This window comes from Podarcis erhardii (assembly GCF_964252035.2).
Source record: "Podarcis erhardii genome assembly, chromosome: 1".
NCBI classification, from domain to species: domain Eukaryota; kingdom Metazoa; phylum Chordata; class Lepidosauria; order Squamata; family Lacertidae; genus Podarcis; species Podarcis erhardii.
In genome coordinates, this window is record NC_138497.1 from 99,026,513 (window position 1) to 99,050,967 (window position 24,455).

Consider the following 24,455-nt stretch of genomic DNA (forward strand, 5'->3'; position numbering starts at 1 on the left):
GATTGGCTAAAATGAACAAGTCACTTAGTAATAAGTGTTGGAGATGCACAAAGCTGATTGGAACCTTCTGCCATATGTGGTGGACATGTCCAGAGATCAGAAGGTTCTGGGACATGATCCATGATGAAATAAAAAAGTTACTAAGAACTTCACATAGCAAAAGACCAGAAACATATCTTTTGGGAATATTGAATAGTGATATTCCAAGAGAAAATACGAAATTCTTTCTATATGCGACATCAGTGGCGAGAATCCTGGTGGCTAAATACTGGAAGGGTAACCAGGTACCGACCAAAGAGGAATGGTTATGTAAATTATGTGAATATTTGGAACTGGTCAAATTGACAGATATAATATGACTAAAGCCAATGAATACAGTCAAGAAGGAATGGAAGTGCCTTGAATGATTATTTAGAAAGACAAGGTTCTAATGTAAAAATTTGGCTGTGTCTAGAATGACCTCGTGAATGGAAAAGGGGAAATATACATACAGTGGAACCTCGGGTTGCAGACGTAATCCTTGATGGAGGCACATCTGCAACCTGCAGTGTTGTGTCTGCGCACGCGCGTGATGCGATTTGGCACTTCTGTGCATGCGCAAAGCGTGATTTAGCACTTCCGTGCATGCACCAGCAGTGAAATCCACTCGTAACCCTTTCTGGTACTTCCGGGTTTCCTGCTGTCTGCAACCTGAAAACACGTAACCCAAAGCGTTTGTAATCCGAGGTACCACTATATATACATATCTATATATTAAGATGAAAATAATACTGAAATACAGATAAAATATGAAAGGTGAAAGGAAGTGTGACAGTAATGGAAGTCTATTATTACTATTATTTTGTAAAATAGTGTTTATTGTATTGAAATATTGTATTGAAATACTTCTCTATTCTTTTACTGACTACTTTTCTTTGCATTTTCTTCTCTATTTTTTCTTTCTTTATATTATTCTTTATGTATGGTTTGGTATTGATGTATTTACTTTGCAATGAAAATATAAAGAAAGAAAGAAAGAAAGAAAGAGAAAGAAAGTAAGTAAGTAGAGGCTATGGACTGGATTAATACTTATGAGTCCCTTGCTAATGACAATTGGTTCCTGAAGAGGAGACTATAGGGGAACCCCCCATTTATCAGAAGTGCCAAGACCCGGAACCAAAGATAATTGGATGAGGAGGCACAGGGAGAGTAGGATCCTCCTAGTAGACTCCCCACATTGCTGGCTATCCTGAAGAAATCTCTATTCCTGAAGAGCCTTAGGACCTGAACATGCCAATGGCAGCATGAGATGACTCCACAAAGGTTGCCTGAACTCTAAGCTGGACCTTGAACCCCACCTTGTCACTGCTGTGTGACCCAAAAGCAGCTGCCTTAAACTACTGTCTTTTGCAACTATTTGGGAGGAGGGGGGGAAACCCATGTACAGAGCCGGTCTGCCCATGAGGCATACTGAGGCAGCTGCCTCGGGTAGCAGAAACCCATGGGGTGGCATTTCCCACAAGTGCCCCGTTCCTGCTGCCACCACTGGAGAAACAATGAGAACTAGCAGCGGTGGCTTCCAGCAAGCTCAAGAGTTCTGCTAATTGTAATGGTTTCATTGGATTGTTGACATCCAGCCTGGGACTTTTATGGTGAAGGGCAGGTATGAAATCCTATATTACACGCAGCCTTGTACCTGGAGTTACTTTGGAATTCCAAGTAACCAATAAAAACTTAGATTTATAAATGGATAATGTAATTTGTTAGTTTCCTTCCAAATTTTGTTAAAATCAGTGCAGTTTTGCATCATCTTCATTCAAAATAGGCATCCAAACAAAGAGAAAAACTGCTTCTAGATCTCAGGAACAATTATGCAAAATTTAATTATTATTCTGTTCCAGATGAAACCAAATCGAGCAGCCTCATGACCACTCACAGGAGAAATACAAAAAGAGAAGTTAGATCAGAGTCAAAACACAGGGAAGTCTCTCCCCCCCCTCTCCCTCTCCCTCTCCCTCTCCCTCTCCCTCTCCCTCTCGCTCTCCCTCCCTCCCTCCTCTGCAGGACACCAAGGTTTACAGTACAGTGTTTCAATTTGTTTTGCATACATGTGTGTGTGTTTATTTTTTTCTAACTGGTTGCCTAGACAAAGTTTGTAACAGAGGTCCCGTTACCCATCATAGAGCTGGATGAACCAAGGGTTTGGGTGTTTTTTGTGTGCTAGTTGCCGCTGCTGCAATACCTTCTGGGCTTATATTATTGGATCACTTTATAATTCTCTGGAAGATTTACAGTGGAATGAATCTGTTACTACTGTAATAAATAAGAGTAGTTTAAAATGGTTGGTTGGGGTCTGTATGAGAAATGGTACCACCATGGATCTCATCACAGGTGTGATATTACATAAATCAGTTATAGGTTTTCCCCTTGCATTCTATAGATCACCCTTGCCAGCCCAGCTGTGAGAAGCACATGGCTCATCACAGCTCCACTTTTCACTTGGTCTCTTAACAAAAAGTGCAAAGTGGAAGCTGCGAGGGAAGCTTTAAAGCTAGCATCCTTGATAAATGGCACAGAAGAGTATTTGTGGCTTAAGGCCTTGAACATTCATTTCCCCCTAATATTACTCCCAAAGTTGCACTACTGATGGTTAGGCCTGGGGCTATCTGAAAGTGGAGATTTCAAAACACCTCATTGAACTAATTCTCCAGACTGATACATTTTAATTTGGTTTCGATCAAGGTTGTGTACATGTCGCCAGCTTAAAATGCAGCAAGGTCATTCTCCCCCAACCCAATTCATATTGGAGCTGGTTTGTGGGAAAATGCAGCAAAATGCAGCAAAATGCAATGTTTCACAAGAAATGACTAAATAAATATGGATTGTGACTAACATTGTGTCTCCACTGCTCTCCAAATCAACATTGGGGGTGCACCGGGGGTGCAGAAAAGGCAAGAGTGTGTGCATAGTCCAACAAATGCAACTGTATAACATGAATGAAACTGAACAGTGAACAGAGGAAAAATTAAAAATTAGCAGTCAGAGTCCAGGCTAGATCTACTTTCCTGAATGCTAATAATTAATGTGACTTAATTCATAGACTAGAAGCACTGAAAGATGGGAAGAGGCTTGTTTCTTACAAACCAACGAATATAATAGTACTTGTACATTTTGCCTCCTATATTGGGTTTTACAAGTGCTAGAGGTTTTTTGTTTTTTGTTTTTTGTTTATAAATAAAGTTGGGAATCCAGAGAATATAGTTCATTGGGGTGAGGGGAACTGGCTCCTTCTCTCCCCCACCCCCAGTAGATGCCAATGTATTTCTCTCACAGAACAACAGCTTGACTCAGCCATTGTTGAGGCACATCTGCCTTCCCATTCAGCTGCTGGAAGGCCACATGTTGTTTGCCGTCATTTTCCACGAGTCAAATCACCCATGACTACCTTATTAAAAAACTGATTTGTTTTGAAGTCTTTCTTTTTGCAAGGCTTTTCAAGACTCTGGAAGGCTAGCTCAAAGGTGCTCCTTAAATGCAGGAGGGTTACAACAACTGTGACCCAAATAACCTTTTGTTGGTTTGTTTACTGCTGTGTTCCTGGAAGAAAGGGCCAGACAGATAAGCAACAATTAACTAGGCAGCAGTTCAAGAAACCAGTCAGCAATAAACACAGTTTGAACAGGAATGGTTAAGACACAAGAAGACCAATTCAGCCCTGCAAAAGAAACACTGCATGCTGGGAGCTCTCAATAAATAACTCATTGGCTTTCCTGATAGTTCCTAAAGTGTTTTTTCTTCTTCTGTTGGAGAAATTCACTGTTCACATTGTGGGCTCACATTTAACTCTGTGCATGTTTATTTTGTAAAATATAAAGTGACCTTTGTATTGAAAAAGGGATCTTAGCTACCTTTGGATAAGACACTAAAAAAGGAATCACAAACCTTTTTGGGTAGTGAGCACATTTGGAATTCTGAGGAAGTATCAATGCAGGTCACAAAATGGCAGCTGCAGGGGTATGGCATAATACAAAATGGCTGCCACATATAACAGAGCAGAAAAAGAGAAAGTAATACAAAATGGTGTAGACATGCTCATCCCTAATCTCGTGCACTGTGGTTTTCTGAGCAGTTATTTGCTAAGTCCTTTCATGGCTGTCATATTATGTACTGGCAGGCACCCTGGGACCCATGGGCCTCAGGTTGGTGACCCTTGTACTAAGCCATAGCTTAGCATAGCATAGTGAGAATTAGAACAAGCAACAGTGAGTCTCAGGCATTACCTCTCCTGTTTCCTCTCTTCTCCAGCCAAGCTGAGGAGGAGATCAGAAGCTTTTGCTTCTGATACTGATTAGCTGTAGTTTAGCATTACGTTCAAACCCTAAACTGTGGCTAATCGGAACTACAATCCGTGAAAATAAGTCCGCTTCTTAAACTATGGTTCAAAGTTGTGATTTCAAGCAAAGCATAGTTAAGTTTAACCACAGTTTGAAGGGTCTGGACAATGTAATGACATGTGGTTCGTCCTCACAACTGTGCCAGAGAAGGTGAGGCTTGTGGTTTAGTGTTTTGTCTGAATGCATCCATTGGGTAAAGGTCCACTCATTCATCCTTCACTCTGACTGCTATCACCGTTTACTTGAAATAGTTTGTTTATGATAGTGTTACCACAACCAAATTGTTTCAAACCTCAGAAAACCAGTATATTACAGAATTTCCATTATGTGTTAAGTACCACATTAGTTCTGGTAAACATTGTTTTGTGGAATGCTGTGTGGTGCATTTCAGGGTGAGTGAGTTACTTTCCATTTTTCTTTTATTACACTTTGCTTACATTTTTATTACTTTGCTCTAGATGAGCCAGTTTCTATTACTGAAATCCATCTGAGAGAGATCTTATTACCTGCAAAAATAGCTTTTGATCTTTACACTTCAAAGGTAATCCTTTTCTTCTCTGCAAATGGGATAGCCTGTGATATAAATACCACCCTTTAGACACGTTTTCCAGGGATGCCTCTCAAAGAAAGCCACGGATTAGTTCATCTGTTGGTTAGAATGTGCAACTCTTTTCAGAATGTAAAAATCTGGTATTTAAAACATAAGTTGATGGTTTCTTTCATCATTGTAATGTGTGTGTGATATATTGCTAAAAGCTGCACAGGAATAATACTTATCTTTCTGGTTATAATTCCTTCCTCTTCATGGATACAAAGTTGCATGTACCTGAATCAGTTGCAAACTTTGTACTCTTAAGGTATTACCGTAAGATTCATAAGCAACTTTTGCAGAATTGGCAATGGTACTGGTTGTTTGCATTTTTTTTAACAATGAAAAGATGTATTCTTAATGGGCTTTTTTTTGTAATTCTCCCCACCATCCTATTGTATGGAATAATTTTACCATTCATACTGCTTGTAGTCTCAAATCTATGAGTAGTTGCCCTTTAGCTATCTTTATGTAGCCACAATGACACTTTTCACATACAAGAGACAGGTATTATTGATTGGAGGAGGCCCATGCCAGCCCAGGGACCACTTCATGCCTGGCCATGCTGACTGCTGATGCATGTTGAGCCTAGTTGCTGTCCCAATCCTTTGCTCCCAACAGATGCAGAAAATAAAGGAAAAAGACATGTTGGTCCCATTCTGTCTTCAAACCCAGTGCAGTGACAAAATCCATTTCCACTGCTGTCCACACTTCAAGAAGGATCAAGATCAGAGAACTAACAAATTAGTTAGACTGTCATTGATGAAACTGCCAATCCTGCCTAAAGCAGTCATGATCAGGAAATAGAAGAAATGACAGCAGCTCTCTTCACCCAGGCAGATATTAAATCTGTGCTTATGTTTCCTCGTGATTTCTCTTTCTCTTGGTTTATTAACTATGCAAAGCTGCCACTGTAATGCTGGAAAGGATATTTGATGAAGAGAGAGTGCAGCCAAGCCCTATCCCTTCTGGCACATCATATATTATGTGCTGGACAGGATGAAAGGTGTAGAATCAGAGAATTGTAGAGTTGGAAGGGACCACAAGGCTTATCTAGTCCAACCCTCTGCAATGCAGGAAACTTTCACCCAGTATGAGGTTGGAACTCACTATCCTGAGAATAAGACTCTCATGCGCTACCAACAGAGCTATACATTACATTTGTGAGGAGCTGCTACAGCCCAGAAGATCTCTACATTTTTTATTTGCATGTTTTAATCAAAGATGTTTAGATTTTAATGTTTGTGAAATTAGTTTATATACTTGCATTTGGCTTAGAAGCCTATTTTTGACACGAAACAGTATATAAATACAAATAATAATAATTGAAAGCAAGGTGGGGAATTAGCAATGCAAACTCTAGCCCAGATCAACCTCCTCTCAGGGGAATGGAGCAACTTAGGATCCAGTGGCCAGTTCTGCCCATCCCCTATAACGAACTGTTTAGGGACCCAACACTTGCAACATAACAATTCAATGCATAGCAAAGGCTGATCTAGGGGAGGATGACCAGGCACAGAGCTTCTGGGGTGCTGCCGCGAAAATGAAATCCAACAGAAGGCAAGTAGCAGTGTGGTGGATTTTGGTGTTGCGTTCATGTACCCAGCTATGTCCCCCCTGCAAACCTCAGAATAAATGCTCAGTTTAGCAGTTTCTGTTTGGTTGCTTGCTAAGCAGAGACCCTGCTGGGTTTGAGGAGTTTACTTTTAATTTTAAAAGTATATCACTTTTCTGGTGAGGTTTTTTGAGAAGATGGCCATGGCAGATGGGGGCAGAATCTCTAGACCATTTGGCTCCTTATAATATTTCAGTCTAAAAGCTGATTTAAACTCATCATGTGTGACTTCAGAGAGCAATGTTAAAAGAGTAATAGGCACACTTTTGCTGTTTTAATTGAAAAGGAGAAGGGATACATTACTAGTTTGTAATATATAGCATGTGAGCTGCTGTTTAGGATGGAGATATGATCGTGAAAAACATTCTCTCTTCTGTCTTTAGCGGTCCAAGCTGTACAACAGAAGTGGGACTCCCCGCCCTATGTACTGAGATGTAGATGGAGTGCATTTCAGAATTCTGTCTCAGTTAAATATTAGACATTTTTAGGGGTTCATTTTCACTTTACTTGCTCCTTTCACAGAATGATTTAAAGAGGGGATGGATTAAGCAGGCCATTTTCAGAATGAAGCATCCCTTATCATTCCTCATCATTCCTCATCTGTACAGCTCCAATGTTCTTTACAAACTCGACACCAATCTCATTATATCCGTGCACCAGACTAGTGGTTTGAGGCAGACAATGGAGGTACATATGTATTATAAAATGGTGGGGAAAGCTGCACCCGATTCAGACTCTGCAATGGATTCTTTTCATCCAGAAGCGCATCAAGATATGTCTGCATATCTGCTTCTAATCTGTGCCAGAATAACTAGTGGTAATGTTTATTAGTGGTCCAGTGCGAAAGGCAAAGCATAAATGGACAACCTCTTATTTCACATAATAGACTTTCTGCATCCAATATTGAACAGAATGCTACACCCACTGCAAACCCTTCCTCCAGGGGCAAGGGCAACAGCTTGCCCCCGCAACTGAAAATTTTGGGGGAGCCCTCAGTCTCCTGCCCCCCTATGATGCCCCTGTCCATGGATGTTATTAAGGAGCAGCCCAAGGACCTTGATCCCAGATCTCTTTCCCCTTCCTTGCTTTAAAAATACTTTCAAAAACTTTGTTTACACATATGCTGGGCATGCTGCAAAATGCAGTGTGTCAGTGGGAGCCCACCCACCACCTCGGTTTCCTCACAGACATAAATTGGCACCTGCAAATTTGAGCCATAAGCCTATGCATTAAGTGTCTTAAGAACCTAGCAACACCTCTGCTTCTTGGGATGGCCACTGATCCATTCAGCTAGGGATAGACAACACAGTGCTTCCCCTGCCATCCCATCATCCCTGTGTATTGGCCATACTGACTGGGTCTGTTGGGATTTGTGGTCCCACAAGATATGGAGGATGCTGCATTGGCTGGGCATGTGAGAGTCTCTTAAGTGGAAAAGGTTCTTTTAGGAGCAACGAGGGTGCTGTTGAAATGACAAAGTGATTGCCTTGATCTTCTTCCAAGATCTCATCTGGTGGGTGTCTTATCAGAGTGATCTCTGAGAACATAAGGCCGACTAGAAGAACAAAGGGAATTGTCTGTGTTTTACTTGGGAGTTGCAAACAGAAGAGATAAATTTATGTGGCGATTTAAAAGGAGGAGGGTTGTGAACCCATCTGGAAGAAAGGAAAGCCAAGAGCCACCTAAAGAGGCTGGCTGACAACCTGCTGTTTTTATTGTTAACATGGCGTGTGGTTCAAAGCTGTCCTTCCCAAACCACACACTTCTGTGTAAAAGCGGATTACAATTATTTATAGATGTCAGCTGGCTGCTCACCTCTCTCCCAATGCAAGCACCACTGCTTCTCAAATTCCTGCACATTGACTTTTCCAAAGCGTAAGAACCTAACACCATTTTTGTTTTGGAGTGCTGTTGCCAGGTTCATTCGAGTGCACAAAGGCTGGGAAATAAGCAAGCTGACACAATATAGAATGGGGAGAGTTCCTAGGTCATAGAGCACATGACTGGTGTGCAGAAATTCCAATCCAGTGCCACCAGGTGAAGCTTCCCTAGCTGAGACCTTTGAGAATTACTGCTCCTCACTGTATGCAGCACAGCACTAAATGGACCAGCAATTTGACTCAGTCTAACTGTATATTCGTGAACCTTCCATAGTTTTATTCTTGTAACAAAATTGAATTCTGCAGCTACAGAATTTGAGATAATTTAGCTTTTTAATGCTCTCCATTCAAATTCTTCTTCCCTGCCCTCCCCTTTATGTTTGTATTCACCTCCGTTTTGCTTCCTCAGCTCTCCTTATCCTTGTCTATAACCCCCCATAGCTATCTCTTCCATTATTGTGGTGAATTATCTGTGAATCAGGACAGTTGTCTAGCATGTATTAGGTTCTGCTTACTGCTCTGTTTTTCACAAGTCACCTCACAGAAGTTAGGCGGCCATGGTTTTCAGTCTCAGGACCTGGAGAGACTTCCAGCCTTTGACAATCATTTTCTCTGTGATGAGCTTTGTTTTGCACCTGACATATAGAAAGGCAGAAGGATAGAACTGTAAATCTTTTGGCTGTAAAAACAAAAGGTTCACTCTGTCTCCATGAAGCTGGACAAACCCAGGGGAATCCCTATACGGCTGTAATAATGAAAAAAGTTTATCTTCAACTCTAATTTTATGCAAAATAAATGACATCGATTAAAGTCATTTATGAATGCCCAGAATTTGGAATGTTCCTTATTGTTCATGAAATATATTTCATTGGGCTTAATATTCTATTTTTAAAAAGGGAAAACTTTGTACTATACCTCTCTACGATCACCCACAGACTTCATTTTTATAACTGGGTAGCTATGCTGACGTTGAGCTGCTTATGGTGGCCTTGTGGTGTTTAACTAAGGCCATGAAAATGGCTGGATTCGTGCTTTCCCTGTGCTTAGGCAAAATGTGTTTAAGAGGCATAGGCTCAAAGTAAATTGAAGTGAGTTTTTTTGAAGAGAGAAACAAGCTGTTCCTCAAAAACCATTAAGGGTTCTGTCACCCGGAACATCCCCATCCTGTTGACCTTATTTACAGGTTTATTTATTTATTTCGCTGAAAAACGGAATGCCATAACTTTGATATATAGACCTGGAGAGCATTCACTTTCTGTAAAAGGAGGTGCTGTGCAAAATGGCCAAGAGAATCTGTGCGTGCCCCAGCAACATAAACAAGTCTAAGCACAGTGAAAGGTATCATACACGATGGGTGCTTTTTCTTTTCTCGTGTAGCCATACACTTTGGAGGCGAAGCAATTTGGCCTCTTGCCATGGTTACCAGTGCAATAATGCATTGAGAGAGGGGTGGGGGAGGGAGACGGGTAATAAAAGTGACAGCTGTGGAGTGTTATTGACAGTCCTTCTTTTAAATGGCAAACTGGGTCTGCATTTGTCCTGATTGTCACAGAGCGGCTTCTTATTACAAGGGAAGGACCAAGGACTGCAATACAGAAACTCGTTACTTCACCAGACCAAGCCCCACATACAGACTTTTATTTTGAGGAGTAGGTGCTGGGGTTGCACATTGCAGGTACTGAGTGCGTTGTGTGATTACAAGGCGAAAGGTATTTTGATGGGTTGCAATGTCTGCTCCTTGTTAGCTGTGGCGGGCTCTTTTGCTCCCTATTAAGTGGAACGCCTTTTGTTTTAGGGGAATAGTCATTGTAAGGACATAAGATGGCCCTTCCTGGATCAGACCAAAACCATATCTAGTCCAGCATCCTATTCACACAGCATTTGACCAAAGGACTATGGGAAGCCTGCAAGGAAGGTATGAGCACAGTACCTCTCTCCTGCTTGTGAACCCTAGTGACTGTTATTTGGAAGCATACTGCCTCCAGTACACTGGAAGTAGGACACAGCCATTGTGGCTATTAGTTATTGATAGCTCTGTCTTCCATGAATTTGTCTAATACCCTTTTGAAGCTGCCAAATCTGGTGGCCATCACCACATCTACTAGAAGCAGATTCTATAGGTTACCTATACACTGTATAAATAAGTATTTCCTTTTGTGTTTCCTGAATTTTGCTTCAGTTCAGCTTCATTAGATGGCCCATGGCTGTAGTATAATGAGAGATGGATAAAATGTTTCTGTCTCTCCCCCCACTCATGCATAATTTTAATGCAGCTCTATCATGTCTCCCTCCTTACTTGGCTTTTTTCATTCTCAAGAGACCTTTCGTCAAAAGGGAGTTGCTCCAGTCCCTTGATTATTTTGGTTGGCCTTTAGGGCACCTTCCCTGGCTCTACAATATTCTTTTTGAGATGAAGGAATCAGAACTGTACATGGTATTCCAAAGGTGGTCACACCATAGATTTGTATAATGGCATTATAAAATTGGCAGTTTTATTTTTAACCCTAATTGACATCAAGTTTTCTTTGTGCAGGGAATTTAAAATTGGAAATGAAATACCTCACCTGCAATGACAACCCAGAGACATGTTTGCGAATGAGGTCACTAACATATCCCCTGGCAGGAGACATTCATTCTGGGATATGTCTTGTGTTGCCCATGTGCTTCCTAACCCTGGTTCATATTATCCAAACATCATACTGCAGCCCAGGAGACATAACTGAATATTCATTTATTCAATTATATTCCAAGGTGCTTTCCAATAAATCTCAAAATATGGCATACAACAGTGTTCTTTTGACATTGTGTATGTAAATGTGCACTTCAATTGCAATCTTGGCCAGGAGATCAATTGGGAATACGCAGTTGTTGCACATGTGTTTGTGTGTTTGTGTGTGCATGCTCACAGTTTTAATATCTGGTCAATAAGTTCATTTGGGGCCCCTTCAGGCATTTGCTTTTATTTAAGAGTTCAATTATTCATTAAGTAAGAAATAAAACCATGCTTTGCCCTATAAGTATCTCTGGCTATTTGAAAACCACTTGGGCTGTTGTCAATTAGAAGTCACATAGGAGCAAATTCTGATTCATGCATATTCTTGACAACCCAATGTCAGAACACTTATTTCAAATCCCTAGGAATCAGTCTGCAGTGGAGCATCTCTAGGTGAAGAATGTGACTTCTTCCCTAAGTAGCATTCACACACCTCTCTGGATTTCTTTAATATGTAGGAAGCCAAGCGACAGCAGGAGTAACTGTTTGGCTCCAGGATGTCCACTGCTGCTTCTTTGTTAAATGTTATGCCCCAGATTTTTACTACTTGATGTAAAAATGACTCATTTTTGTCCCACCCAAGTGTCATTTTAAGCCTTCTGCGTTCCCTGGGAATGCCTTAACCATATTGGGGTATCCACCTTGAGAGAGAAGGGTAAATATTGCCTGTTTTCAAATATTTTTCTAGTTACTGGGCTATGCAGGTGCCAAATTTCAGGGCTCATCAGCAAGCTGTCTCACACATTTGATATCCCTATCAGTAACTGAGTGCGTGGGCTGTGTACAATACAGGAGACAGAACTATCTGTTTACACCATAATTACTTAACCATGTAATTTCCATTCCTTTCTCTGCAAACCACTTGGCACCTCAGTGATCAATAGCTTTCTCATGAACGAATCAAGCACGCCAATGAAATTTGTGGTCTGTGAAATAACCTTTACCAAATGGGATGCGCTAAATTGACTAGAAATTATTAGAGCTATCCAATACATACCAATACGCAAGTAGCACAGCCGCCACTGGACGGCATGAATTGCCATTATTTGTTGTCAGAAATTCCAATGAGATATGTGCTTCTGGTTAAGTGCTAATTCATATTGAGCAGCCCAGTGGCTGAAGCCTGAAGCTGTCAGGCATTTGGCTTGGGTGAACTGGAATATTGACCTACACCTCGTATATTTATGCATTTATCCATCAGCACAGATCCATGGCTTGTCAGGTTTATATTGCATCTGGTCATACTTGGCTCAACAGAGAAGAAGGAGGATTATTTCTGTGTTAGCCAAACAGAGTTAACTGTAGCACTCAGGGCTAAACTACAAATAGTTGTAGAAGGGAATGGATGATGGAAGGGAAGGATAGGGAACATGTGAGTCCACAAGGCTGTCTTGATTGTGTAGGAAGCTGCCATTGGTCCATCTAGCTTACTATGGCTAGACTTGGTCAAAGCTCTCCCAGACCTACCTGGAGATGCCAGGAACACAGTTAGACAAGGTTGGGAGATAAACCAGTTGTTAATGTCTGCACCAGACCTTAAACTCTGTTGTTCAAATTTCATTTTTCAAAGCATATATCAGCGGGTTGTCCATTGCAATTAACATAATTGCTCCTTTTTAAATGTTTTGAGATTCATGGGATCAGGGAGGGACACTATATTTTAGTCCTCAGCATTATGAAGTAAATTAGACAGTAATCTCTCTAATCCATGGTTAGGGATTGAGCTCTAACATTTCATGCAAGTGGCAGATCACTTTAAAACGACTGCAGTGTTTAAAAGTTGCTAAATTTGTTGATCTCTAGCCCCAGAATATATGTACAGCATAAGGTAGCGAAAGATTAAAAGGAGCATTCCAGAGATTTTTAAAGGTATGAATTTCCAGGGATTTTCCTATTGTCACTTGGCATGACTGACTGACCTCTGCAAGCACGTCATGTCTTGATGGATGGCCCTTCTCTGAATAACAATAACAGCAATAAGGGACACAACAAAACCCAGCTCCTTTTCTTCATAATCGCCATGGACGGCTGGCTGTCAGGCTCAAGCACGCCATCATTGTTCAATGCATTTACAAACCAGGCAACATTACAATGGCTTCTACTTATTGGCTTGTGAACAAGTTCCTGGGGAGATGGGCGGGGGAGCGAGTACTGCAGCCAGAACTTCTCGGTATTAAGAGAAAGCGATGATGGAGAGCAGATTGGACTCTCAAAGAAAATATGCCGCTTCTCTCATGGATCTGGCTGGACATTTTACAGAGGAAGCCGATGAAGTCTGTTTTAGTAGACTTCACACTTCCGCCCACTCTCTCTTTCTGATATAAAGTCACAAAGTGATGCTTCAGATGTGATCATTTTCTAACATGGAAAGCATGAAAAAATGTATGAAAATTGCACATGTGTCTCTTTCACTGGTTGACTACGGCACTCAACACACACACACATATATGAGAAAATTACACATGTTTACAGTATACATAATACAGGTATGTCCAAAGTCTGTTTTGGGGGCCTAATCTGGCCCCTCGGCCGGTTTTATCTGGCCCCTGTGGCAGTTTATTTATAGGGGTCAAATCCTAAAAAAAAGCTCAACAAGTTCAATCCTAAAGAAAGCTCAACAACTTTGGTCAGCCCTCACGCATGTTGACTTTATCAAATCTGGCCCTCTTTGAAAAAAGTTGGGGTACCCCTGATGTAATATGTGTACAGCCTTTCCGTATGATTCTGTTTGGAAGTGAATATACTAAGGCACAGTACAAAGGATAGGGAACCTCTGGTCCTCCAGATGTTGCTGGACTACAAGACCCAGCATCCCTGACCACTGAACATGCTGGTTAGGGCTGATGAGAGTTAGAGTGCAACAATACCTGGAGGGCCACAGGGCCACCCCAGCCCAGCAGTGACACATGCCATATAAATGCCTACTACCATCAGTGAATGAACACTGAAGGACAACCGTTCAGGTTCCTTCTCAAGTTGTGATACAATTATGCTCTGAATAATGTATTACAGTCATACCTTGGGTTACGAACGCTGTGGGTTGCGCGTTTTTGAGTTGCAGACCGCGCCAAACCCGGAAGTACTGAACAGGTTACTTCCGGGTTTCGGCGCTCGTGCATGCGCAGAAACACTGAATCGCACCACGTGCGTGCACAGACACGGCACTTCAGGCTGCGAACGCTGCGGGTTGTGAACATGCCTCCTGCACGGATCACGTTCGCAACCTGAGGTATGACTGTATTGGTGTTATTGAGTCAGAGGTGTGGTTCCACTTATGTCCAGTGGGTGTCAGCAGCACATGTGCACAGCCCTCATGCTTAGCACAGTAGTTCATGCAATGGGGAACTGGGGAAATTGGGTTCATTATCTGGAGAATCCCACCCATTACATCACATGTTTTGTATATATGCGGGGAGGACAGAAAGAAGGAAGTTGTAAGGGGTCGGATCCTTCCCACACTGTCCTTATATTCCTTTACTGATGTGCTGTTGCATGGTGCAATAATTCATAATATTTTACATAGCTCCTTTTGGTATTGTTCCTTTGAAGCAGAATTATTTGTTATCCAATCAGTTAAAATACCCATTAATATGTACCCATAACAAAGCTTAACATAAGCAGCAATCTATTGACACTGGATTGATGTTGTCTCATAGGTGAAGAGAACATGCATTTCCACATAAAAACATCATTTCTTAACCTCACTTAAAAACAAATCAAAACCAGAGAATCTCACCTCTCATGCTTCTTTCTTTCTTTCTTTCTTTCTTTCTTTCTTTCTTTCTTTCTTTCTTTCTTTAAAAAAAATCCCATTGTGAATCTATCTTGACTGGATGCTTTTTCTGATTTCATGACCCTTAAAGCATCAATTATCTCTGACAATTCTATCAAGCTTCTATTACGTTTCCACCTATTAAGTTTCCAGAAACCACAAGTAAATTAATCTGCTTCAATCCAGTCATTAATCAGATGGCTAAGGGAATAACTTTGAGGAGGAGGGGGAAAGCTGTGTGTAATTTATGGTAATAGGATTCCACAGAATGTGCTCCTTTCAGTTAATGATTTGTTCTCTTCTACATATAAGATTGATATTAGATTTCCAGGACTTGTTTTCCAGGCTAGATCAATTAGGTAATATTTGCACAGTTATTTGAAGATGCAAAACACTATGTAAATTCAGAGTATTGCTGGTAATAGCAGTTTAGTCAGTAATCTGCTGGGTGTGTAGTCCTATTTGTAAAATACTGCTTATCACTTTCCAAATAGAGTTTAAAGGACCCAGACAGATGACTCATTTTCTGAGGCACAGAAATACTTGCAGCATGTGATAATAACACACACTAATGTTTTTTGTTTCATTTCTTTCACATGCATACTGTCCTGTTCCCCTTTGATTTCTGAGCATATGTGGGAGGGAGGAACCTGCTAAAATCTGACACTTCCCTTAGGACCTATAGGAATCCGGTGATGACAAGAGATGGCTCTGCTATTGTGTGAAAATTATGAGTAGCTATTGGACAGTCCCTGTGAACAAAATCAATGAGACATAGGTTCTCTTGCTTCCAAAGAATAAGAAGTGGAAAGAGAATATGCATTTCTATTGTTCTGTGAACTCTTGCTTAAGAACTAGTGGAAGACTTCTGGTAGGGCAGCTTCAATATCAAGGCTTCCTGATACAGGTGCTCCTGTGGAAGCTGATGACAGCGGATGACACACAGCTCTACTTCTCTACATCTGCAGGTGTGCCAATTAGGACTGCAATACCTCAGGGACTGCCTCTCTCCATATGAACCTACCTGGACCCTGAGATCATCATCTGAGGCCCTTCTTTGTATGCCTCCTCCATGAGAGGTCCAGAGGGTGGCTACATGAGAACGGGCCTTTTCTGCAGTAGCTCCCTATTTGTGGAATGCTCCCCCCAGGGATGTTTGATTGGTGCCTTCATTATACCCCATTAGGCACCAGGCAAACGTTCCTCTTCAACCAGGCCTTTGGCTGATTAACTTTCGATACCCTTTTAAATGTGTTTGTGGGAGAGGGTGTAGGGAGGGGTCTTATTATTTTGTTTTGTCCTTGCTTTTATTATGTATTTAATGTTTTTATCTTGTATTTTATGCTGCGAACTTCCCTGAGACTTACGGATAAAGGATGGCATACAAATTTAATAAATAATAATAAAACTTTTGGCCAAATGCCTAAAGTCATAAAGTCCTGAGGCATTCCACTTCCTAGATGCCACCACTGCTACCTGGAATCTGGAGTAGGTCCTCTGATGATGAGCAGAGCAAACAAAGGGGAATGTAGGGGAAAAGAAAGTCCTTAAGGGATCCAAACTGTTTAAAGCTTAATAACCACCTTGAATTGAGCGTGGAAATAAACTGGCAACCAATGTAGATCAAACAAAACGAATCTAATGTGTTCTGATAGCCTCATTCCAGTCAATATCCTCATAGCAGTATGTTGTACTAGTTGCAGTTTCTGATCACTTTTCAAGAGCAACTCCACTATTCATTACAGTAGTCTAATCTAGAGGTAATGAAGGTATGGATGTCTGTGATGAGGTCATCTTTCATTCAAGTAAGGTCATAGCTGACGTACCAGCTGGAAAAATATGCTTCTCACTAACTATAACACTTGTCCACCCAACAGTAGTGCCAACTGGAACGTCCTCAAACTAAAGACTTGATCTTTTAGGGAAATTGCAATCCCACCCAGGACAGGCTGCACCCCCTAATCAAAATCTGATGGTCCACCCAGTACCAGTATTTCACTCGTGTTAACATCACACCTTCAGAAAGCTGCTGACATAGACCCGGTGTCCTCTATCTGAGTATCACTGGGTTTGGAAGGCACTTATCCTTTAATGGGCTGCGAGATGCACTTATTATTTAATCAGTAAATGCTTTCACCATATCAGAACAATAGGCTGAAAGGGGACAAATGAATAACTAAGAGAATGAAATGCAACCTCAAAACCATTTGGACAACTGCTTCAGGGGGCCATCTGACATATGTTTTTTCCCTTCAACTTTACTAAGGGCTTGGCAGCGAACACTTCTCTTTTTTTTAAGTTACTAAAACGCAAACAAATTAACTCAACTTTAAAATTACTGACATTTAAACAAATTAATAAATGCTGATTGACAATGGACTTCTATAACATTTCAAATTAATTAAAAAGTGGGCATCATAAGGTTTCCCTTTGGCATTTCAGGCACCTGAAGTAGCCCGTAAGCTTGATCCCTGTTGTCAAGTTAAATACAAGGCACAGGACACACGTTTTAGTGAGTCCGTTCCAGAAGCCTGACAGGCTGAGAGGCCCATGGGGAGTTTCCCTCAAATAAGGAGTCCATCAAGTGCTAAGACAAGTGTTTTGTATCAGCTAACCTGTGACTTCTTTGCTTGATTGGGAAAAGGAAAAAAAAAAGATTCAAATGCCCTGGCCTTGTCTTACAAACTCCAGTGGGCTAAATTGGTTTTTCCCCTTTCCTCGCAAGAGATTAATGTTCCCTAGTGTGTGGTGGTGCTGGGGATAGAAATGATGAAGTGATGCTGCTTGAATGAGAATGGGATTCCCAGAGCCAAGAGATATTACCAATAAGAAAATATAGTTAAATATCTCCCTCATATTTTTATTATTGTAAAGAAGCAGTGCGACAGCAAATGAGTCAGACTCAAAAAGACAACACTTTTCTGTCAGTACGCAGAAGGCTAAGAAGCAGGTAAGGTGGCTGGTGGAAGGTGTTTCTAATAGTGCTTCTAATAGTGAAGAAAAGGCTTGGATGCCTCACAGAAAGGCTCTGAGATGTGGCGCAGCAGTGCCACCACCTGAGAGAAAACAAGAGCGGAAGAGGAAATGGAAATAATTGAAGTGTAAAGAAAGGTGTTAGTGGAGTCCTAATTTCAAAACCATATGACTTCTCACACCCCATTGACAGCAGCTCTCTGGGAGCAAGGCCAGCTTCTGGGCCTCTGCCCAGATAGCAGTTATATTTCTTGTTTTCACAAAGCTTTTTCGAGCCGTAATATAGATCAAGCAGTCCCAGTCCTGTGGAGGCTGTTTTAGTTACTGAGGCAGGAACAGTGGTAGCTGGCAAGAAAGCAAAGTAGCTAAGGGGAATGAGACACCCCAGTTCTTCTCCTACATCTCCTTTAACTGCCTCTGGACGTGCAAGTTCCATTTAACCATGATGGCTAATAGCAACTTATAAACCTGAGCAACACAAATGCATCTCATCCTTTTAAAAAGCCATCTAGCCTACTAGCCATTGCTATATCTTATGGCAGTGAATTCTGTTTTAATTGTGAAGTATACACAATTCCAGCTGCCAATGTGGCTGATTTTAATTATTATTTTACTGTTTTAAATAACAGCTATTCTCAGAAAGAAGACAATATCAAGGACTGAATGACCATAGGAATTGGATATCTTTCCAGACTGGCTTTTTAAAAATTCTGCAACATGACACTGATGCATAGTGCATTACTGGTGGATTCATTCTGGACCATCCCAAACATCATTCTGCCTTATTGAGTGTTTTGCAATGCTTCCCCAGCATTACTGCATTATTGCTGTCTGGAGAGACACTCTTACACTATAGCACAACAAAAGCTGGGACAGAACTCTCTCATGGAATATTTGGGTTTTTGCATTCTTACTGTCTAGTTATAAAATTCTCCATTCACCAAATTGTCTCTAGCCTTCAGGCCATGCTATCTTATGCCTGCAGCGGTTCTGATATACAGACTTTAGATGCTTATTTAAACCAATATCTTTTACAATGCTTGGCCTCTTGTTGAAACTTTGGGATGACCACTTGGGGTGTGAGTTTGAAAACTCAAATGTGATGCTTGTGGAGGCAGGAAGCAGAAGACTTCCAGGTTCTTGCTCTGAAATTTAACTCCCTGGAGATCCAGTCAAGAAGGCTTAGCTACCACAAGCCCCCTGAAACATCTAGTCAGAACCATAAAAATAAGAATAGCCTCCTGGATTGCAGCAGTAGCCTGTTTAGTCCACCAACCTGCTCCCACAGTGGCTAACCACATGCCTCTGGGAAAGTCGCAGACAGAATCTGACCACAACACACTCCCTTTCTGTGGTTTCCAGCAGCTGGTATTCAGAAGTGTATTGCCACCAAAAGTGGTAGTAGAATATAACCACCAAGGTTTATTCTGCCGCTCATTCTCATCTGTAAATTCATGCTGAAGTATTCTTATAAGAAATCGAATTTACTTTTCGTTACATCTGCTGCAAATACTATTGTGTATATTTGAGTGGCTAAGCATAAATGTGGAGTTGTGGAATAAAGCAGAAGTCTTATTTCTAGTTGGACACAATATTTTGTTTAGCAACGACGGTACCTTGGGGCAATCCAGAGAGCTAATAGGATTGACTTGTCGGCCCTGGAAGTCAGGATATGCATGAAGCAGCATCTCAAAACCACTTATTTATAAGTGGGCCTATTAATTGTATCCAAAGGCATTTATGGACAAGTGAAGGCAGCTTTAGTCGATCTTCCCCCCACCCCAGCACCCTGCCTCTGCCGCCTCTGCAGTAATTATTTCTGGTTCCTTCATGGCAGTCCCTCCAAAATGTTAATAGAGGTATGGTAAAAAGATTGTCCATAGTTTCATTCCTAAAGGGGGAAAAACCTACTTTCAAGATTTAAGCGGTGGGGTGGTGGTGGTGGAATCCACTTTATTGCATGCAAAATCAGAAAGAGTGACAAGAGATGTGCTTTAGGTAAAAGCACATATTCAAATGATTCCTTATTGACCAGGCATAGCCCCTATCTTCTGGCATCTGCACTTGCTAAACCATTTTCTTAATTATTTGAAATAGTTCTGACCCACCATTCAGGGCATACTGGCCTCACAAAGTGGTTTACAAAATGTTTTAATTACACACACTAATAAAGTACCTCATCAGCCCCACTAATTTACAGCATAAGCATATCTTAAGAGCATGAAATAGTAGTCAGTCAGACACTGATTGGAATGGGAAAAAAGCCTTTATGGACTTCTTGATGACCAGTGTTGATGGACCCTTGCATATTTTCCTAGGCAGAGAGTTCTAAAAGTCACCACCAAAAAGTCCCTGCTACACTGGTTATAATCTACCATCAATCAGTGGTGGGCTAAAAGCAGGATCTCTGATGCAGATCTTAAAGCTTGTACAGATTTAAAAGGTAAAAGGACCCCTGACCGTTAAGTCCAGTCACAGACGACTCTGGGTTGCAGCGCTCATCTCACTTTATTGGCCCGGGAGCTGGCGTTTGTCCGCAGACATGTGGGGCATGTGGCCAGCATGTGGCCGGGGCATGTGGCCAGCATGACTAAGCCGCTTCTGGCAAAACCAGAGCAGCGAATGGAAACACTGTTTACCTTTCCACCAGAGCGGTACCTATTTATCTACTTGCACTTTGACATGCTTTTGAACTGCTAGGTTAGCAGGACCAGGGACCAAACAACATTGGTAACACATTCCCAGGCCAAGTATACAAGTATGGCCCTATTTTCATCTGTGACATGTTTAGGGAGTATAAATATTTCTGAAGGCAGCCCTGTTTAGAGAAGTTTTTAATGTTTAATGCTGTATTGTTTTTAATATTCGATTGGGAGCCACCCTGAGTGGCTGGGGAAACTCAGCCAGATGGGTGGGGTATAAATAATAAATTACTACTACTACTACTACTATTATGAAATGCTGTGTCTGCATCCTTATTGCTAAATGGCACCATTAGATTATGTTGCAAAATATCCTCCTGGACCACCAAACAGGACAGAGGGGTCCTAAGAACACAGTGGTTTTTGATCCTCGTTTTTAGTTAGCTCTGAATTGGGGTTGCTGACTTATGGCCCTCCAGATGTTGTTGGACTACAACTCCCATCATCCAAGATTATTGGCAATGCTGATGGGAGCTGGATTCCAAACTATTTGGAGGGCCACAGATTAGCCACCCCCAGATTAAATCACGATACAGTTGCAAGACCCTAGTAAGATAATAGTCAATTAGCAATCTGTTAGGCTACATACCTACAGTACTATTCATAACATGCTACATTGGGTAAGAATTAAAAAAATTATTTATAAATTTCCATCCTTTTTCTTTTAAAGGCAAGGCTTATATGTGTGTTTAGGATCTACCTGCCTTGCATATATTTGTGTGGGGCTGGCATAAATACCTGGCCCTACAATCCATCAGGACCCACCTGCATTACCACCTCCTTTTAAAATCCAGCATAGTATTGTACTCCAAACATCCCCTGAGTGTTGGGTCTAGCTACCAACACTGTTGCTCCAGGGCACTGTGAGATATTAAAATGTGGTTAGACTCCAGTGCCCAACATTGTTTGGGAATATTGCTGCCTGCCGTGAGGGATGCTTGCAAGGGATGGCTATAGGACAGAGAGTCAACTCGGGTGTTCTGTTCTGTTAATTATGCGTTTGGCTTTTAAGAAGTTTGTTCTAAGCAGCATCCAGTATCTGAGGCGAAAGAGTGGAGCAGAGCGAAGAAAGTGGTGGTATAAATATGTTGTGAGTGTGACGGGAGGTTATGACTAAAGCCCTCTGAGCATTGCTGGAATCTGTTTCTTATGGGTGCAGAGGTACGGTAAATGCCAAACACTGTATCTGAGTGAAGTCCCTCCATTGGCAGACAAAATAAACAAATCCTTTGCCTTTGAATTTTTGCAGGTAAGAATACAGGAGCGTTACCAGGATCCGATAAAAGTCTGGTTTCGTCCCCCCCCCACCTCATATTTCAGTACAGCGACTACTTTAAATTTTGGTTGAGTAGAATATCAAATATTAATGGTAAATGCAATAGGAAGAACATAAGCACAGAACATAAAGTGTTAAAAATCGCATATAGTATTTTTTATATTCACCACCGTAGTCTTAGGTTTCTGGCTTTATCAGCAGAAATCCATAGCAATGAATAAATATCTCGAAATATCTGAAAGGTATGCACAGTGTGTATGGAGACTGATCTGAGACACTAAAATGTCAGGATCTGTGTGGTTCAAGAATAAATTACAAAGAAAAGAAGAAGCAACAGTTTGTATAAGCTGGGTGCTTGAAAAGCAAGGGTGTCTAAGGTTATCTGTCCTATCTGTACCAAACACTCTCTTCATCACAGGATGGAGAAGTGTCTGCCGAATGTGTCATGTAAGCAAACAGAATTGATTTTCTGCTGATGTGACACTGCTGCATGTAAAGTCTTCTATCTCTGTTTGTTGCAGCACTGCTAGACAAATACAAAGCAGACCTCAGTCACTCCTAGACCTCTTGAAACTGGGTATGAATGTCAGTCTGGGGCTTGTACCTGATATGCAGGAGATTGTCCAACATTTTTTTCCTGATGATTTCCATCTTTGAGGGAGACGTTGGTTCTTTTAATGTCACATTGTACATTTTTCTCCCCCCTTTGACAAATGGAGATAGGAGTTCATCTGGCACTTACTGTATTTTTTGCACCATAACACTCACTTTTTTCCTCCTAGAAAGTAAAGGGAAATGTCTGTGCGTGTTATGGAGGGAATGCCTACGGGTGGCATGCCTACGGATTTTCCTCCTCTAAAAACTACGTGCTTGTTATGGTTGGGGGCGTGTTATAGAGCGAAAAATACGGTAATTTGAAACACAGAATTGTGCTCTGAAGCTGGTCTATTTAGAGCAACCAGGGCTCAGAGAGAATTCCACATGGAATTCAGTGGGGGCTTACTTCTCAGTAATGCATTGACCCACACTGGAAATTGTGACAGCAGTTCTTAACCAATATAAGACAGTTAGGCGTTAAGTATTTATACAAGTGCAAAGTGAAAGTGTCCACTGTTTCTTTGAAAAGGATGAAGATATGGAGAGAACCAGAACAGGTGGAGGCTACGCGACTTTTCTCCCAACAGAGAAGCAACTGCGACAGCAGGGACTTCAGCTGAACCAAAGTAAGACCCCACCCCCATTTAGTTAGGTGCTAAGTATTTGTCCAACTGCAGTGTTTAAGTGTCCACGTTATCTTTGCAATGGAGGAGGATGGGGAGGAAAACAGAACAACTGGTCACAGTCCATCATCTCAGCTTTGGGGGACACCAGCTGCCACGGTTGCCCATTCACTTGCCTTCCTCCTCTAGGCTGGTTGGCAGAGGTCAAGGCAAAAGGAGGTTGCTGTCCTTTTCTGTGCTCTCATTGCTGCTGCTCACACAGGGTGGTCAACTTGACAGCAGCAGGAAAAAGAATGAATAGGACCAGAGAGATCTGGGAGTTAACTGTGGGTTCCAGGGTGTGTGGGGCCCAGGACATTGCCCAACAATGTCAGTCCTTCCTGAAATGTGTGTTTCTAATTTCATTTGGATATCTTGGCTTCAGATGATGCTATTGCTTATGAAAAACAATTGCATAGTTGAGTTAAACTTATGGCCTCACTTTGCTCAGCCAACCACTGCTGATTATTCACAATGAACAATTTTTGTAGGAAGTGAAGAGAAAGGTTGGATGACTCAGTTGAGAGAAGGAAAGTTTCTGGTTGAAGGCTTTGGATGTGGTGAAGTGCTGTTAGCACCAGCGGTTTCAATAGGAAGTTGATTGCATCCTTTGTGTTGGTCATTAGGATCATATCAACTATCAGCACCATCAGAACGAAATGACATTTTCCATCAATGTCAGTCCCTAATGGAAGGGAACATTGTGCTGTATTTCTCTTGGACTCCAATGCCCCAACAACCCAGTTTCAGGTTCCATTGTTAAAACAAACAAAAAAAGCTTCCAGCTTGTTTTTGATGGGACTCTCCAGGCATCTTCATTTCCACCTAGCCATTTGGCAAGGAAATTGCTAAGATCTTTAGATCTGTTCTATTTACTAGTTAGTGTGAATGATGGCAAGAGGAATCAATTACACTGCAATAATGCACCCCCCCTTGCAATCCCCAGGCTCTATTCTTCATGTTCTGAACCAGAAAGATTTAAAAACCTGAACTGGGGATAAAACAAATTTGAACTCAGCCTATTTTACTTCTTGAGGATTGTTGTTCCTTGCTGAAAAGTTGGCTGAAAGGGGGGTGTGTGTGTGTGTGTCATTTTGCAATGCAAGAAAAGAACTATTATTTGTTTAGGAAACTGCTGCTGCTTTTTGAACTGCAGGGGTCTTCAAAGCAAATTAGAATACTCAACAATATAAAAACACCTCAAAGCAGAAAAACAGCTTGGCCAGAACAAGTACCCTTTAGA

At 41.5% G+C, this 24,455-nt stretch overlaps 1 protein-coding gene and 1 long non-coding RNA gene across 2 annotated transcripts in view; one reads left to right on the forward strand and one right to left on the reverse strand.

The window, feature by feature from the left end:
- THSD7B (thrombospondin type 1 domain containing 7B) overlaps positions 1-24,455 on the forward strand; it is a 616,280-nt gene that overhangs the window by 51,874 nt on the left and 539,951 nt on the right. Inside the window, exon 3 of the mRNA XM_081870551.1 lies at positions 23,080-23,176. The gene's annotated coding sequence lies outside the window, so the exon portion shown is untranslated. The remainder of the gene's footprint in view (positions 1-23,079; positions 23,177-24,455) is intronic.
- LOC309348869 lies at positions 3,048-8,509 on the reverse strand. The gene is made up of 3 exons (XR_014159574.1): positions 8,393-8,509; positions 4,880-5,019; positions 3,048-3,576 (listed from the first exon to the last, which is right to left on the reverse strand). It is a non-coding gene; the product is annotated as an uncharacterized lncRNA (long non-coding RNA).